The sequence below is a fragment of the Larus michahellis genome, chromosome 11 (genome assembly GCF_964199755.1).
Source record: "Larus michahellis chromosome 11, bLarMic1.1, whole genome shotgun sequence".
NCBI lineage: Eukaryota > Metazoa > Chordata > Aves > Charadriiformes > Laridae > Larus > Larus michahellis.
Window position 1 is genome coordinate 21,079,015 of NC_133906.1, and position 17,613 is coordinate 21,096,627.

The 17,613-nt window shown below is 42.7% G+C and overlaps 1 protein-coding gene across 11 annotated transcripts in view; it reads right to left on the reverse strand.

The window, feature by feature from the left end:
* Positions 1-17,613, reverse strand: part of EBF1 (EBF transcription factor 1) — a 291,177-nt gene that overhangs the window by 105,930 nt on the left and 167,634 nt on the right. The window lies entirely within an intron of this gene.

The following is a 17,613-nucleotide window of genomic DNA, read 5'->3' on the forward strand; positions in this document are numbered from 1 at the left end:
AATCAAGCAAAACACGTAAGAATGTCCTAAACATTTAATCAGTAAATTAATAGATCTGTTGTGTCAGAGCCATGAAAGTTTGCAGAGTCAGTCCCTCTATCGTGCCTAACGGCCAGCCCCACCGTGCCATCCACAGCAGCGAGGAAGTAAGAGACACGTATTTCAGCACAGCAAAAAGAGGACGGAAAAATGCCAGCCAAGAAAATTCTCTTGCATATAAACGGGGTTTTGCTCTACAAGTTTGCTGTCGTGCAAATTTTGATTTAATACAAAAATACCGAAAATGTTCCACACAGTTGAAATCTCCCTTCCACAATTAAACCCAGTTTGTGTATAAAATTAATGCTCAAATAGTGGTTAGTGGGAGACCAAAACTCTGAGAGGAAAAGAGGGGAAGTCTCAGTTAAAAGACTGACTTCACAGAAAATTGAAATATTTTCAATGCAGTCTATTTCCTGACCATATACAGTTCACCGATGTAGCTATATGACCCTGACATATATCTAAGAAAAGACACTGCATCTTACAAAGCCAAAGAAAAAAGCAAACATTTGACTGAAAATATTTCCTTCAGTGTTATGCATCAGTGGACTGTAAGCTCATAAAGACAAGTCAATGAATAATAGTGGGTCTCAGATTCCAGGCTTCCTCCCTGAGAGCCAAAGTTTATCAACCTTTTGTCCAAAATAAACTACAGACTAAGGTCTACTAAAGCTCAGCTGTGCAAAATTTAATCCTACAGCAAGTTTAAAACCTAGCGCAACCAGACAGAGCAGCGTTACACTTGCAATAACCATCAGTTGACTAAGCAGAAGCTAATCTGACCTGTCTCCATGTAGAGAAAGCTGGGTGGGGAACTGTTTGATCTTGTTTTGCTTTAAATCAGAAAGTTAACTTTTGCAAGCATCCATCTTTTAGCACCCAAACCGAACGCTAGGTCAGCAGAATTTGCACTCACTGCCACCAAGAAAGGCAAAACCGCAGCGTAAACAGCTTCAGAAAAACCCTTTTTGATGAGCAGCATTCTTTGCCCCAACCGAGTTGTGATACCACCCCTCAACGAGGCAAGTTTTGGTGCTTGTTCCTCCATGCCAAGAAAATCCTACTAGGCAAATGGGCTGCAAGGACAAACAGAAACTACAAAGGCCTGTTTTCATTAAAGAAAAGTAAGGTAATGAGGAGGATTATAAAACGTGATGTTTGGGATTACCAAGGACTGGATCTCCTACCCCAGGATGTCCCTTCTAGACCTGCACTCCTAAATAAGAGCAGGCAATCAACATAGAATAAACAACCACCACACTTGAGCAGGGGTTTGGAGACACTGTGTTTGTTTACGCTAAACTGAGAAGCGGTGTAAGCCATTACATTTCCTCATCAAGCAGGTTCTGATATTCAATAATGGAAAGTTGGTGCTATTTGTTGTACGTGCGTGTGTCTTTTTAAGCCTCTAATGGCCAGCTGTGACAGCCTGACTCAGATTGTGTAGAAGGAGCTGTCAGCACAAATCTTGGCATCTCGAATCCAGACAACTGCTTGCCACCAGGCGAGGGTTTGTACTCGTGCCAGAATGGATTTTGAGAGACAAGCAAATAGGGCATTAATTCCGCCAAAGAAAAACGAAAAGCGAGGAGAGTTCAGGATCTTACACTTCAGATGATGGCTTTCCTGTCAACAGCTCGTCATTTAGCTCATGAGCTATGAAGGGCACGGACATCAGATCCCTCTTGCCCTAAGCTGGCCCTGTCATGCGAAATGCTGGCAGGATCCAGAGACCACCCCTCCGCATGAGATTGCTTGCTGAAATAAAAAGCCCGGCCATCTGTTGGGAGGCAAAGACATCCCTGTCAGCTGGTGCCTACAGCCTCGAACAGGCCCTTATGTGGCAAAGCCTCTCAGAGCCACTTACTCTTTGGGGAGAAGCCGGCGCTGCCCCGGGTTTGCCAGGGGATTTTTGGCGGCTTCGCCAAGCGCCAAGCCCAGCAGCTGCCCACCCGGTCTGCCGCGGCCCTGGAGCAACGCCTCGGCCCTGAGCGGAGCTGGGACACGGAATAGTGAAAAGTAACGGCGCTGAAAGACAGCATCAGCCACGCAAACGTGGGAAGCGTCTCGCCCGTCTGGCTTTGCACAGCATGCACGAGCGCTGGGCAATGGGGGTCGGCGCGTTGACTCAAGGGCCCGAAAGGCGATGGAAAGCTCCTCGTGAAGCTCTCCAGAGAAACACTGGGCCTTCCCTTCCCTTACAAAGTCTGAGCTCTTGTCAGCCCGAAGGCTTGTAAAATCACTATGAAATACAAGAGTCGGCTTTTGGGGTCTGCAAACTCTAAACCAAAATTTCGAAGTCTAACGCCATTTGCACTGTGCTATCTCCCCCAAATTCTACAGAAGTTTCACCAAAATAAACTGCAGAAGAAATGAAGCTCATCTATTTAAACCTACCAAAAAACCTCAGGCAAGCAAGCAAACAAAACTTCCTTTGAATTAAATCAACTCCAGAAAAAAATTAACTTAAGAAAATAACAGTGTTTTCCAAGGAACTTCCAAGACACCAAGCTTACACATCCAAGTCCACTCACTGTATTTTAAGTAAAAAGTCGCCAGTTTACAGAACGCGTTCTGCCAAGTGCCGTGTTTTTATTCCACTGAAAGACAAAACAAACTATAGGCTGCACTTTGTTTTGGAACACGCCAGAGCCAGAGTCCCCCTGGCTACGCGAAGGCATCCCACACTTGTCTAGGCAAGGGCTGAGCAGCTCCCGAGCTGGCACGGCATGTGCCGGCTGACGGTCTCCCCCCGCTTTGGCAGAAAAGCGGATGCAAAGAGATTAGCACAAGGGCAGAGGGGAGCAGTTTGATTCACGGGGTTCCGCCCGGTCTCTCGGTTCTTGCTTTAAACCGCTCGTCCAGGTGCCTTCTTCACCTTGAGCCTGGTCCTGCCAGCCTTGCTCATTAAGCAACACTTCACTCTGCAAATATTTCAGATTTAGATTGACAGGACTGGTCCAGGAGAAGTGCCAACAGAGCTGAGCTCTTTGTAAGCATAAACATCCACCCCTGTTTGTTTGCATCTAACTTCTTCACAGTGGGTTATTTTTTTCAGTTCTAACTCTCTCCCCGTTTGGCAGGGCTGTATAGCATTAATACTAACCACAGAGGATATATAGCACTAATACTAACCACTAGGGTCTGAAATTCATTCCCAAGATGAAAAAAATCTGCGAAACACAGGAGTGTCAATAAAATCTTCAACTTTAACTCTCTCTCCAAACTTATGTGACTGCTGAACACCAGCGCTTCTGCCACACAAGACTCCGTCATCAATTAAACTTATTGCTACCATTGAAAGTTTATTTCTTTGCATGAATCAAACAAAATATATTTTCTGACTCCCTTCCTAGCTATTCACATCCCTGGTGTGAAGACCATTGGTGCATATGGAGCAGAGAAACACAAGCCAGCTCCATGCGCGTCAGCTCAGCTCCAGAAACACGCGAACTTTTACAAAGCACCTGGATTTACTGACTTAACATTGCCATTAAATCAAAGAACTCCTTGCTTCACCTCGTATCTGACAGAGACATGGTTGGAGGGCATGGGACTGAAGTTTGGGGGAAACCCAGGTAATTTTAGATTACGCGTAGGCGTGATAAGATGCAGCTCAGTGCAGGCTGCAAAAACTGCTCACGGAGCAAAGTTGATGAGCAGTGACTCCATGCCATGGCACCGTACTGCTACAAATCCCTCAGTAACTGCAAGGAGCAAGGCAGAAATATAACCATCAGTTAAGTACAAACCTCCAGTCTGAATCAGGCCCAAAATTAACTTGAACTTCCATCTGCCAGGTAGAAGCTCTAACAAATGGGTTATTGGCTCTTTCGGGAGCGTTCTCTTCTCTCATAACTTGATAGAAAATTCCTTTTTGGAGATGAAGAATTTTTTTTTCTAACAGAACTGCTGCATTCCCCAAAAAGTTTTGGTGTCAGCAGAACTGTGCTTTCACCATTACCCTCCGCCTTCGGCTAGTGAGGGACTCTTAGCCCAGCCCAGTCTGAGCTCCCTGGTTGTCCCTGCTGCCTTCCCACGTCGCTACTGCTGAGTCCTGACACCAGCTCCCTCCTCGCTCCCGCTCCTTCCATCCCCCGATTCCCTTGTTCAGCTGAAGGATCTAGCAAGCACGCTACCACACGGACGTCACTCCACTTGTATAAAGTCCTCCCTGCCATTTATTGCTGGCCATCTCGTCCATCGCACAGCAAACCCCTTGAGTTTGTGCAATACCCTCCCCAGCAGCACCACGCTCTTTGCCACAACTAACTACCACAGTGATTTAAATTAAATAAATACAGCAGAAATGGAAAGCTAACAATAAAGATGTTAAAGGATTTTGCCCTCCTATTTTTCTTGCCACTACAAATTAATATCCATGTTTATTAAAAAAAAACCCAAGAAGTAAATTAAAGAAAGCAAGCTCTGACATGATCTAGGTTGACTTTTCTGTCACTCCCCTGAAGGAAATTTAAAGGAACTCAAACACGAAGGCTTAGCAGTAGGATTTTCTTGCCATTGCCACAATAAATATGTCTGTGGAAGGAGAAAAAAATAGTTGGAAAGAAGACCTGCTGCATTCCTGATGCTGAAGAAAAGCTTGTTTGTTCCCGATACATTGGAGAAGTTGTTCCAGAACAGTTCATCCATGTGAAAATACGACAGCTGTCGTGCTGCCAAGGTCAGCCAGACCAGTGGCTACCCAGAAAGCGAGTGCCGGTTATACAATTTAAGCCTGGCTAGGGCAAACAAAATTGACAAAAAGCACCTTTTCTGAGGTATAAATGCGTTTGATAGAAGACGACAACTTTAGACTCCTGGTTGAAACACAGCAGTAAGTATACGTGGGTTTGCAAAATTAGTAAAACCAAAACACACGGGCCAGTGCAATAATTAGCAACCGTCCATCAGATAAAAGGATTGCACACCCATTCTGTACGACATACCAATTCAGCAGAGTACTAAATATGTGCATAAATTTAAATACACAAGCAGTACCAATGGAGACAAAGGTATTACTCACGTACTTCAGGACCTCGCAGAACCAGCTCTGCTGTCAGCCCGTCCCCTTGCTTTGGCCGTCCTCTCCACAAAAGAGGATGCCGGGGATGTGATACTGCAAATACAGTTGTCTCACACAGTATCTGATGGGTGTTTTATTTCCGGTGAACGCTTGGCACACCAAGCAGCACTGAAGCCAGTAGAGGGGCGAGCCCAGAGGTCACCAGGAGGCAAACACTCTTTCATTCGCTGCTCCTGGGCTCTCTGTGCACTTTCCACACGCTTCTCTGCCTCTCAATCGGTAACTTCTCCTGCACCTACTGGTAACCAGATCTAGTTATTTGCCATTAAAATAAAAGTATAGAGAAAATGCATTGTTTAATGCAATTTCATTTGGAAAAATAAATAATAAAGATGTAGAAATGGTCCTTTAGAAATTTCAGAAGGACAAAGCTAATTTTATTCCCTTTCAAGATGACTCTTCCAATCAAAACTCCTATTGTACAATGGAAAATTCCCAACTTCTTTTTAAAAATTAAGATAAAATAAAACTTTTTTTTTTGACCAATAGTTTCTTTAATTTTCCAACGTTTTTAAGTTTTACTTGAAGGGAGCGCTTTTTTATTCCACTTTGCCAGAGAAAAATTGTTAAAATAGCGATATTCCCTACACTACAGAAAATCTGAGCTCAACCCAGCTCTACTAAAAGCTACGGAAAAATGAAGGGAAAAAATTCCTTGGCATTTAAGGCATGTAGGTTCCCATTTACTAACAAGCCTATTGTTGCAATGTTTTATTTTTTGTTTTGGTTTGGGTTTTTTCCTTGCAGACCTTTTCACATACAACTAACAGGTCATGTCAGGTACTCTGTTCACAGAAGAAAAATTGAGACTTGCACTGATATTTACCAGCATGAGGCTGTGCATGGAAATCAAATATAGGCATGGGGAAAACCTCCTATTACCCACATGTTCACAGCTGGATTTTACTTGGCTCTTTAGTCAATAAACAGCAGTAGCTACCTTTTGTGGCATTTTTACAACAGGAAATTTATTCTGCAGAAGAGAAATTAAACACCAGATACAGCCATCTAACTCCGTTCTAAACATAACCTTCCCGAGTTGTCAAATATCCCAATTAAGAAAAAAAAAAACCCAACCCCAAACCTGTTCTCCCTGGCTTCAGTGTTCTCACTGATTTAAAATGGAAGCAGAATCAGACCTATGTTTTGCATTTATGGAATGCTAAACAATTCACTGGGTTAAAACCAAAAAAAAAAAAAAAGCCAAAACCAAAAGCCTGGAAAATTATTTATTTCACTAGAAAATATGTATCTTCCTCCTGAACTGCAGAGAAGGGCCAAGAAAGGCAATACGACACGGAGGATGAGCCTCAAGCAGTCCGAGTCTGTTGACTGAGACTCTCCGGGCAATGCCATAATGACAGAAACAGAATAGTCTACATTATTTTTGTGAACTTGCTCTGGCTCCTGCAGCTAGCGTTGCCAGGGTCTGCTGTTACCAACGCAGTAAACGTTCAGCTCAGCACAGCAATTAGCTGAGGAGGCACCCACATAATCACCAAACGTGAAGGTAGGACTGCCCAAAACAGCCTTAGATTACTCCTTGCTCGCTTCACCAAGTGTTCCCAGTCTCTTTTCCTCGGCTCTGTGTGTTCTGCACAGTGAAGCACAGCGTATCAATTTTTCATCTTGCATCTTCTGGACTTCTCTAGCTCTCTGATACTGAGTTATAATGCATCAGACAAATTTAGAGTAGTTTGGGAAAGTGTGTTTGGCATTTTCTCCCATGAGTGAGTTAAAATCCCAGAGAGACTGTTTTGGTTTCTTCTCGCAGACTTTTAATAAGAAAAGAAAGAGATAACACCACCAAAAAACAACATCACAAAACAGAATTAAAAACAGTCCAGCAGCAGACTGGAGTGCTCAGTTTTCTGTAATTTAATTTTGCCCCCAGGTCTGACTTTTTAATATTTTTTTTTTCTTAAAGTAGTGAAAATCTGAATTTTCTTATATCTCTTTACTTGTGCCCAGCTCCATTATCTAAAATTTTTATTAAATTTGAACCGCAGCTACCTTCCTATCACATAAAAAAAGTTGGAAGGAGTTTCTGCCATCTGCCCACAGAGCACACGCAGTGTATTTGGGTTATGACCGCTGGATGCAAGATAACCGAACACACAGACACCCGTTACGTTGTGTTGACACAACGAGCACCGAGCGCTAAGCACTGGCGTGCCCGTGCCCCACGCGCAGCCCCGGTTGTTGGCTCACACAGCACAGGAGCCTCCCAAGCTCTGCCTTGCTTCAAACCATAGACTATTCTTTACGAGCTGATGGGCTTTAGCTGCTTTAGCTGAAATTGTGACGGACTTTCCGGCATTAGAGTACTTTATTATCAAGGGAGTACAGTCACATAACCAACCGAATTTATCCTTATTTAGTAAAAGAACCAATATTCCATCAATTCGTTTCAGTTTAACCACTTTTCCCTTCACTCTTTCCTCATTTCACTCCTGTTTCACTCCTCAAATATAAAAAGTGAGTTAACTATTTTTAATTTTTACTGAAGATGCTAGTCTTCAGTCACTGGAAAAAAATATAAACCAGCTCCGGGGTCTGTCATAGTTCACACAATGCCATTGAATTAGCAGCCCTCCCAGAGTCATACTTCTGCTAAAAGAACCTCTGTTCAGTGTAAGCGATGACAGATAACAGCATTACTGTTGTTGTAACATGATACCAGCATTTGGTTGCCGCTACCTCAAGGTAAACTACTGTAACTTTAGCACGGTGACCAAAAAGCATCAGCAGTATCAAAGCCATAGTATGTCAGAGAGCCGTGTTAATCCAGTCGTCTGAAGTTGTTTTCCTCACAGTAGGCATGGGACCCTAAAACTCGTCACCCTGAGCTGAGGGTCCTGATGACATATTTCTTTCATCAGCTCACTGGGAAAGTTATAGATTCACGTGGTAAATATTTCATGTGTGGGAAACACGTTTCCCACCTTTCCCTGGATCAGGCACGTGTAAACCCCCTACATGTAAAATTGCGTGCAATCTACCTGCAGGTTATTATACAATAATTAATGATTCCCCAAATAACCTGATACCAATAATATCCTTAAATCACATCGATGCACCAGTGCCATCATCCCAACCTGAAACCCAGAGGTTCAAAGGCCGTGTGCGCAGTACACCCTCTGGCCAGAGACTGAGCTTCTAAAGCACTGGGAGAAGTTTCTGCACAAACAGAGGTGGAGGACACAAAATCCATCTGAACGGATGTATTCTTGAATGGTCAGGCTCGGCGTAGGCATTATGTTGCAGTGGTGTTCCCTCCCAAGAACCTGGCTCAGTACCTGCTCCATTTTCTTCTCGAGATTTTTTTTTTTTTTTTTTTTTCCTTTAAAGTGGAAGATGTTTAATCTTAAAAAATGCCAGGAGGTCTGCTCAGACTGACATGGAAATGATTTTTGACCAGATTTATGTCCAGACTGATGGCCTAAAGAGAGGGAAATGACAAGGAAAGACGCTGTTTGATCTCTTATTTACAAAATGCCCATAATGAATCTGAAGCACATAAGAAATGAAAAAAGTGATTATTGAGTTCATTCGTGTCTCAAAATCACTAAAAATATACAATCCAAGGAGTTTCCAGCCCCAGAGAACGTAACACAAACGTAGCACACGTGCCCATGAGATGCTGACTCTGTTCACGTCAGGGGCTCTGGGCTGCAGCTGCTCCGCTGCCTCGGGATCACGGCCAGCAGGACAGACATTGCAGGACTGCGGGATTTACTGCTGGGATGACACCCCACTCTCAGCTTCTGCATCACTAAATCCTCAGGAGAACTGCAACCGTGATGGCCAACTTGGAAACACGACTGTAAATCTCCTGTTCACACAGACCTGCTACGAGGATGAGTGGGACTTACCTCACCCAACCCATCTGGGTAATTACAGAGAAATATTTGGGAAGTGTCAATATGGTGAAAAACTGACTGCATCCCCTCCTACGACAGCTTATGCTTCAAAAAGCAAATGAAGCGTTTGCTTCAAGTAAAGTAGCAGCAGTGAAGGACCTTACGTGGAGGAGAAAAAAAACCCAGTAACTTAAAGTTACTAAAAGCTAATTTTTAATAACTTAAAAACAAAACTAAACTGGAAACTCGGTCAGAGTCGGTGACAAAAGACAATCTGACAGACGTTCTGCTGGGGGATGTGATTTTACAACCGTTTTTGGTTCTCTTGTGAAAAAAAAACCACAAAACAAAACCAACAATTAAAAGGAGTCTTTTAAAGAAACTCGTAAGGGTGAGACTAGAATTAGCTGCCCAGAAGATAATATATATATATATCTGCAAATGTATATTTGTATTTATACAAGAAAAGACCAAGCAGAAAAATGCTGTGGAAGAAAGTCAAGCGCTGCCCTTGGCTCCTGCCCACAAGCTGGACATTCCATCCAGGGGTTCCCATTGTTTCATGATATTTAACAGAATAAAGCCCTTGCTTCCTTTGAGCGGGGAGCTCTGGCAATGAGGACGGGATGCGGATTAGCTGCTATTTTGAGTGCTGGAAGGAAGCAAAGAGCTGTTTTGTGGAAAGGCGGAGGCACTTTGTTTGAGCTGTGCGTGCAGTGGGTTCCACAAGAGAAGATATTCCAGGGGTGTTTGAAGGGGATGCTGAACTGGCTGTACGTATAAAATGCTGCAGAATTTTTTGTGTGTGTATGGGCAAGCAACCCAGACGCTGTAAAATTCATTGTAAGTCACCATAGAAGAGGAAGACTGAAAGAGAAAGGGGCAAAGAGACTTTTTGATGCGACGGTGGAGAGGATCATGCTCTATGTAATGCTGGAGATGTCACCAATAAATATTGCATGTGTGCACTACCTTTAACATGACATCGAAAGAGCTTAATTAATCTTGGAAACAATGACCTCTGCAGCAGACATGTTGAATCAAATCATATCTATCTGCTTATATCACAAGTTTTGGATTAAGTACTTCAGAGTTTCTCTTAACGCAATGGGCCTTGAACATGTAGAGAAAATACTTTTGCTGACGCCCTCTTCTGTGTCAGAGAGATGTGGAAAAGGCATTATAGCCTGGAGCTACAAAGTTATCTTTCGCACCCATCCGGAAAGGTGATGCAGCTAACAAGAATATTTTTATAGGTTCTGCCCTTGAAGGCAACCATCCAGTGAGGGTAACAAAGCTGAAGGACAAAACCAAATATCCCAACTCAGGATGCTGGTGTTAAAACTGGAGTGAGTAAGGACATAAGTTGGCTGTAATAAAATATATTATGCTCATGCCACGGTGTACTTCGTTGGTTGGAATGATGAGAAACAGCATATTTAGCGTAGAGTTCAACAGGCTGAAGACACTGTAAGGACAGAGGCACAGGGTTAGATACCCTACACAAGGGAGGAGGAAACAATGCGCATTATTGTCTTCAGAAAGAAGGTGACCTCTGATAGCAGCTACAGACACTTCTATGGGTGTTAAAACACAGTCAAGAATTGGGGTCTCTCCGGTATTTCTGGATGTCTGGCTGTGTCACTGAGATGCATTTTCCCCGAGGAAGCAGGGATGATACCTGTGATCAATGGGATTCATATCCACAAAATACAGAGCATGAGGATTTTCAGAGTCCTATATTAGAACTGCATAATTATTATTTTTCTCTATCACCGTGGAGCAGTGAGGACAGCATCAGTGATGGAAAAAAGGTTTACAATGAGCAGTTAAGTAACCTTGCCAGACAGTCAGGGCAGAAAGGTTGAAGTTCTTGTTCATCTACATCATACCAATGAAAGTCACAGTTAATTCAACAGACTAGGAAGCGCTTGCAACTTAACAAACTTTTACTCTTTAACTCTGTTTTATGTTCTATTGTTCTTTTGAGAACAATTGCACCAGTAACTGGCAAAGAGTAAAGAGGATCAGCAAAAACTTACAGTTGGCCCCCTCTAGCACCTCCCTGGAAAAGAAATAACTCCTTGCTAATGTAAACATAACTAACAAATCTCACCCAAAATCTAACTAGACAGTAGCTTAAAATCATCAAGAACTCTACATGAGTACGGAATACCAAACATTCTTTTTTCACTCGATTCCATAGCTCTGACAAAGTTCCACTAAAGACCCAATTGCACAATAATTAACTTAAATGCTGAAACACATTATCCTTTCTGTAATACATACATATCACTAATGAAACGTCTGAAATCCTTTAAGATGATTGGCTAAACAATGTGAACCTAGATGACAAGATCAGGGTTTGATCTCAGAGATACTAATATAAACCTAGAGAAAACATGAATTTTCATCGTCTCTGGTGAGTTGAGACTCCAGGCCCAGAGTTAACTAATACAGGAAATAAAAACACAGCCAAACGCCCGAAGGCCTGACGAACCTCATTTGCTAAGCATACAATATCGAGTTTTAAATCCGTGTTTAATCTCCAAATAAAAATTAAGAGGGAGTTTGAAGAAATACCGTACAGTTCTAATGACAAACTTAGGAGCAGACAGGTGTTAGACAACATGCTGAAATACTCTCACATCAACTTGTCAACAATAACCACCAACTAACAGTCAATCCTGACAAAATAACACTCAGGGCTTGATTCAAAATGAGGAGGAAAATACAGTTCAACGTACATTATCTGAACAAGTTGTATGCGACTTTGGCGTCTATTAAATGAAATAACATTACTCCAAGTTCAGAAGTATGAATTATAGACTGGACATTAGGAAGCATGTCTTTACTGAGAGGGTGGTCAAACACTGGAATAGGCTTCCCAGAGAGGTGGTCGATGCCCCAAGCCTGCCAGTGTTTAAAAGGCATTTGGACAATGACCTTAATAACATGCTTTAACTTTCGGTCATCCCTGAAGTGGTCAGGCAGCTGGACTACATGATTGTTGTAGGTCCCTTCCGACTGAAATACTCCTATTCTATTCTATTCTATTCTATTCTATTCTGATTACAACTGAATGACAAAGTTTCTACCCGCAAAGTTTTCTTCCACCACGCAGAATAACTATGACAAGTGCAAAATTATTACACTGTTTATGCCCCTGCAATGAAGCTTTTCTGTCATCCTGGAGCTGCAGCAGCATTACCTGTCTACAGCCAGATTTAGCCTTGGCATCTCCTAAATCCTCCACCAGCTTTTTGCACAGAGTAAGGTCGTGGATATAAAGAGGCAGGTTTGGCTCGCTGTATTTAGGAGAGCATGAAGATCTCTTCAGCTAAAAGCCTCCTGGTGCTCAGTACAAGCAGCTAGCTGGAACTAGGAAGGACACTGAGGAGAAAACTTTCATCCTTGCAGTAAGTGTCTTGGGACTTGTTATGACTACAGGTGGCCAGACACTTGACTTTATGTCTCTCCTGAAAGACGGTACCTCCAGCAACGCAGTAATCCCTAGTGTGACACCTCTTCAGTAGCATCTAAAAGGGAAGCATACCTCCTACTGAGTCACCAAACACTGCTTCCCACAGTAGCGAGGCTTTTCCTTAGAGGCCTCTTCCTTTAAAATAAAAATTGTCAGTCTACTGATGCAGTGCCAATAACTCCATGTGCTTTTGCTTTTGTGTATTCTGAAGGTTGCTTTTAAAAAATGGGTTTCATTACACAATGGGTTACAGCCAAGTGACGTGTCACAAGTTTTGACCTGATATAATTTTTTTGCAACTGGACACGTTCTTCTTGATCCCCACCCAATGATTTAGAAGGCACTTTCTAGTGTTCACCCACACGTCTCTCTTAAAGCAAGAGGCTAATACAGCCTGCATTCCTTGGTAACAGTTCTGGGTTATTTTTTAAATTCCACTTCTAAAGATTACAAAATAACGAAACAAAACTTCTAAAAGTTGTTTTTTCTTTAATCAGAGGAATCATTGTATTGAATTGCAGGCAACAATGCATTTGAGATATGGAAACCAAGAATGAAACTGGAGCTGGCAGAACACCCGCAGAAATGCCTTGCCTTCATCCCATAAAGAATCGTGCTTTTAAGATGTTCAGGCAGAAAATTTTCTGGAATTTTAAATATGTTAATAGTTCAAAGTACTGATGACTGCAAGCCAAAACCCCAAATTGGAAAGTTCCTGAGCTCTGGGCAGCATTCAGTCTGCAGTTGTAGAAGACTGAAACACACGCACCTTTTGTGAAGTTCTAATTTGGGGTTGGCACCTCACCAGAAATAACCAGTTCAGACCCCATCTTGGAGACTTGACCTCAGGACCAACAATTCTCTGCAATAACATGGAAACGTCTTCCTGAAATGTGAGAGAGGCCGGTTTCTCTCTTATTGCACTGTCTTTTTCCAAACGATCTCCACCCATTACTTCTTAAAGGACACTGGCAAATGGCACCCCTTAGGCTGTATAAATCTCTGCAGAAGGAACGGCGTAATTTTTCTCCCATCACGAACCTTCCAGTCTAATATTTGACAGCCTAGATCAGGTGCTGTCCAAACATTTATTAAAACATTTTAAATGATGAATATATCCAATTATTACTATTAATGCAGCTAATACTGACTAATGAGGGGGAAACATACTAGCTTGTGTCCTGCAATTCATTACCCCTGCCTTGTCAACAATTCAAAGCCCAAAACCTAATCATCCATACCGGGCCCTGTTATATTTCACACGTCACATTTAATAAGTCACTCAGTGCCTATAAATTAATGTAACATGTCGGCGTTTATGAGTGCGGCTTTGTCGCTGTTAACAAATGATGTGCTGGCCTGGTCTGCTGCAGCTCGGCAGTGACGAATGATGGAGGATGATGTCTCTCCAAACTATAAACTACACACTGGGGACCGCGGTGTGGGGAACACAGATACACGTACCCACACAGGCACACGTGTGTGCACGCATGTACCCACGTACTGTATACGGAAGTCGCATATAATACAAAGAATGTGCACCTGCATACGTTTTTATAGGTCCGTTTCATACATTGAGATGCAGAATATTTTTCAGTTTGGTCATTGTATTTTATCAGCACATATCTATTCACACCTGCATATACGGGTACACTAACTACTGTACAGTATTATAGAAATGTGTATACAAATCTTCAAGTACACCAAACCCACAAACACTGCACGTATCACGTTACCATTTCACTTGCACTAGTTTAAGCCAAGTTCATAGAACAATCCTACATACACGTGGGGCCAAGACGGATTTACAATTAGTGTGAACACCTGTAATATTTCCATGCCTAGTGCTTCCATAGCCAACCACAGCCTGAAACAGAAATGAAACACCGTAGACTTGTATTGCAAAATGTGATGCTAAACTGCAGATGACTGGCACGGCACCAATAGTTTCTTTTCTTTTTCTTGAGCAAAACTGGTATTTTTTTAAAAGCATCAATAATACATAACTTAAGATCATACGAACATGCAGTACATGAAGAAAGAGTGTACATGTGATATCCATGTACCTTTTAACATGCTTCTCCCTATTTTCCTGCAAGAAGTGTAAGCATTGGAAAGTAACGGGGAAGATGCTGGCGCCTTTTTGGTTAGTTTGGTTACAGCTGTGGCAGGTTCAGGATTGATGAAAGACATCTGGATCTACATACGGCTGCATTAAGCACTATATGCAGTAATAAAACTGCATGTTGCAAAGGCACAATGTGGCCAGGAGGGAAGTTGTCACTGGAAGCAGCTTTTACAGAGCTCAACTGGTTCGTCAGCAGCAGAGAAAGACGACAGCTAAGGAAAGGCCCTCTGAGAGCTAAGCTCCTACTCCCTAGGAAAGCCACATCTTACCAAATCACAGGCCAGGACCCCAGCTTTGCCTTTGTAATAAAGCTTTCCCAATGGTAATGCCCGTTTTACCCTTCTGCTCTCTTCTACGTCACTGACGTATCCTGTGCTACAGCAACAGATCCCTTATGAAACTAAACGTATTTGAATACCCACAATAATTCACAAAGTTTAACTGAGAGGTGAATGCATTGGTGATGAGCCCCCAGCCAGGCTGGGAGCAATACATCTGCCTGGGAATTTTCTGGGTACTTTTTTGGCTTCTGTTGGGAAATGACAGTCTGTAAAAAAGAAACTTTTGTGGGAAAGAGTCATGTCTGAGGATCAGCCAGTATGAAAAAAATGTTCAGAGGAAAACCTCCAGTGTGTCAAACCGTCATCTTCAGATAGTTTATAAATGAAACGCATCCTTTCCTAGTAAAACACAAATCTTGCTTGCAAATTTTAACCGAATTTAAAAAACCCAAAAAACTTGGAAATACATTTAAAAGGTTGACAGGGAAATGATAGCATTTTTACTCACAAATTTCCCTTTTGTCTTGGACCACTGACTCACACATAGCATGGTGATTCTGGCTGTGGTTTTTGGTTGGTTGTGGGGTTTTTTATAATCCTAGTTTCAAACCAGAAAACTCTCGAAAGGCCTCTGGACCTGGAGAAAGGTTTCCTGCATAGGTCTAGCAAACACCCCACAGACATTTGCCGTGTGACCCCTGGGGCTCAAGCCACCAAAGCCAAGCCTGGCTCTGGGGGAGCATTGCACTTTTAGCAGCGCTGCACCGTGGGACTCCCTGCACAGCTGCATCGCACTGAGCTTGGGACCAGCCTCCGGCACCAAGATTTAAACTCACCTCTTACGAGCAAACAGCAAAAACCACACGGAGCGGTGCTGACACCGCCAAGATCCCCTCTGCCAGCCGGGGCCGGGAGACCTTCCCAAGCTTCTGCCCAGGCAGTGCAGAGAGAGATGAGCTTCTCCAGAGGCCAGCACCGGGCAGGAGCCCAGCCCAAGTGCTCTGAATTGTCTTTGGAAAAAGTTTGTCTTTCCATAACCTCTGTGGAGTGTGGCTAGCTTCCCGATTTGGGCTTTTCCACTGTGTTCCAGGTCTAAGTTGTGCAAATACCCCCTTGAAAGATGCCTTCTTGCAGAATGGTAGATATTAACCTTTCTATAAATACTGTCTCTGAAATGTATATACTTAAACAGCGTTCAAAACACTTTAGGTTTCAACCACCAACAAAGGTTTGCTCTTCACTTAATGTCAGCAACCGTGACTCAGTGCTTCCAGGTCCTCTTGAAACAGCAACACTGAACAACAGTGCGGCAAAAAGTCGCACTTATTTTCCAACATCAATCCACCCTGGAAGGGCCATCCAATGGTTGAGGTACTAGACCAGAACACAGAAGACCTAGATTCGTGTCTCTGCTTGGTATACTTTGTAAGCCGCCAAGTCGCTTTTAAGGCTGTTAAAGATGCAATTAAGCCCTCTTGAAAGTCCTACTGCACATTTTACTGCATCTTTAGAAGTCAAAACACCTTTAAAAGTCTAGCTTTAAATCTCTCTCTGTCTTCTTTTCCCATCTTTAAAATAGGGATCATGACACTTCCCTAGCACACAGGTACTGTAAGGATAGATAAAGACAAAGACACTTTCTAAAAGGTGTCACACACATCTAGGATTCTCTCATGTATTGTTGGCATAAAAAAAAATCTTAGATATTTTTAAAGACTTCTGATATATAAAGGGGGAAACGATGTAGGATTTCATAGACCTTTTTTTTTTTAAATGTCTCTATGAAAATTATTCAGTACAGGCAGTATCAGTGAAAGAAGCACACTTACCAATTTGTTTTTCTAGGTCGTGTACGGGAGATTTTTTGACACTTCATACCTTTAGACTAATAGATATGGTAAAATTCTGTCGAAAGGCTTGAGCATCGCTGCTCCGGCACTCTATGTAATTGGGCGCTACCCCGAGCTGAAGGAAACTGTTTGGGAGTACAGCCTGAGGTCAGCCGCGGCGCGGCAGCGTGCGGTGCGTAACAGCAAAGGCTAGTTGACCAATTAAAGCTAAGTGATGCCTCCGTGTCCCAGCAGTCTGCCATTTGCACGATGTTAAAGGTAATAAAGACCCTGAAAACCCAGGACCACATTCCAGCCAAGCAATACAGAGACCTCTTACCAGAGAAAACAGAGAAAGGGGGAAAAACAAGACCCCCAAGATATTAATTATTTTAACAATTTCACTAAAGAAAATTTGTTTGGTAATTGGCTATTAAAATGGGTCTCATTTTCCCTAAACGCGATATTGTATTTTCAGCACCTAACCAAGAAATGATACGATGCAAATGCTCCCTCCGAATAACTCTGTGACAACACCTAGGCAAGTGGAAGTTGAGACCCTTATTTCTGACCGAAACCAAACTGTTTGAGCAGCTCAGCTGTATGGCACGACCCGTCACTTTTTTTTCAGTCTCCTTCTCCTCAGTGTCCTGTCATCCATTTACCATCTTTAGTTGTTTCAATCACAAATCTTGTGGGGCAATACTATATTATTTGTATAGAAACCTGACCTGCTGGAGGCCTCCAAGTACTACTGCAAAACACACAATATAGAACAACAAAGATTTTTTTTTTTTTTTTTTTTCTTTCCCCTTACATACACATTAAACTCTAAATGGGCAGGAAGAAAAGCAAAAAGTGAGCTGAGTGCTAACAGGAAAGCTTAGTAATATACGCATG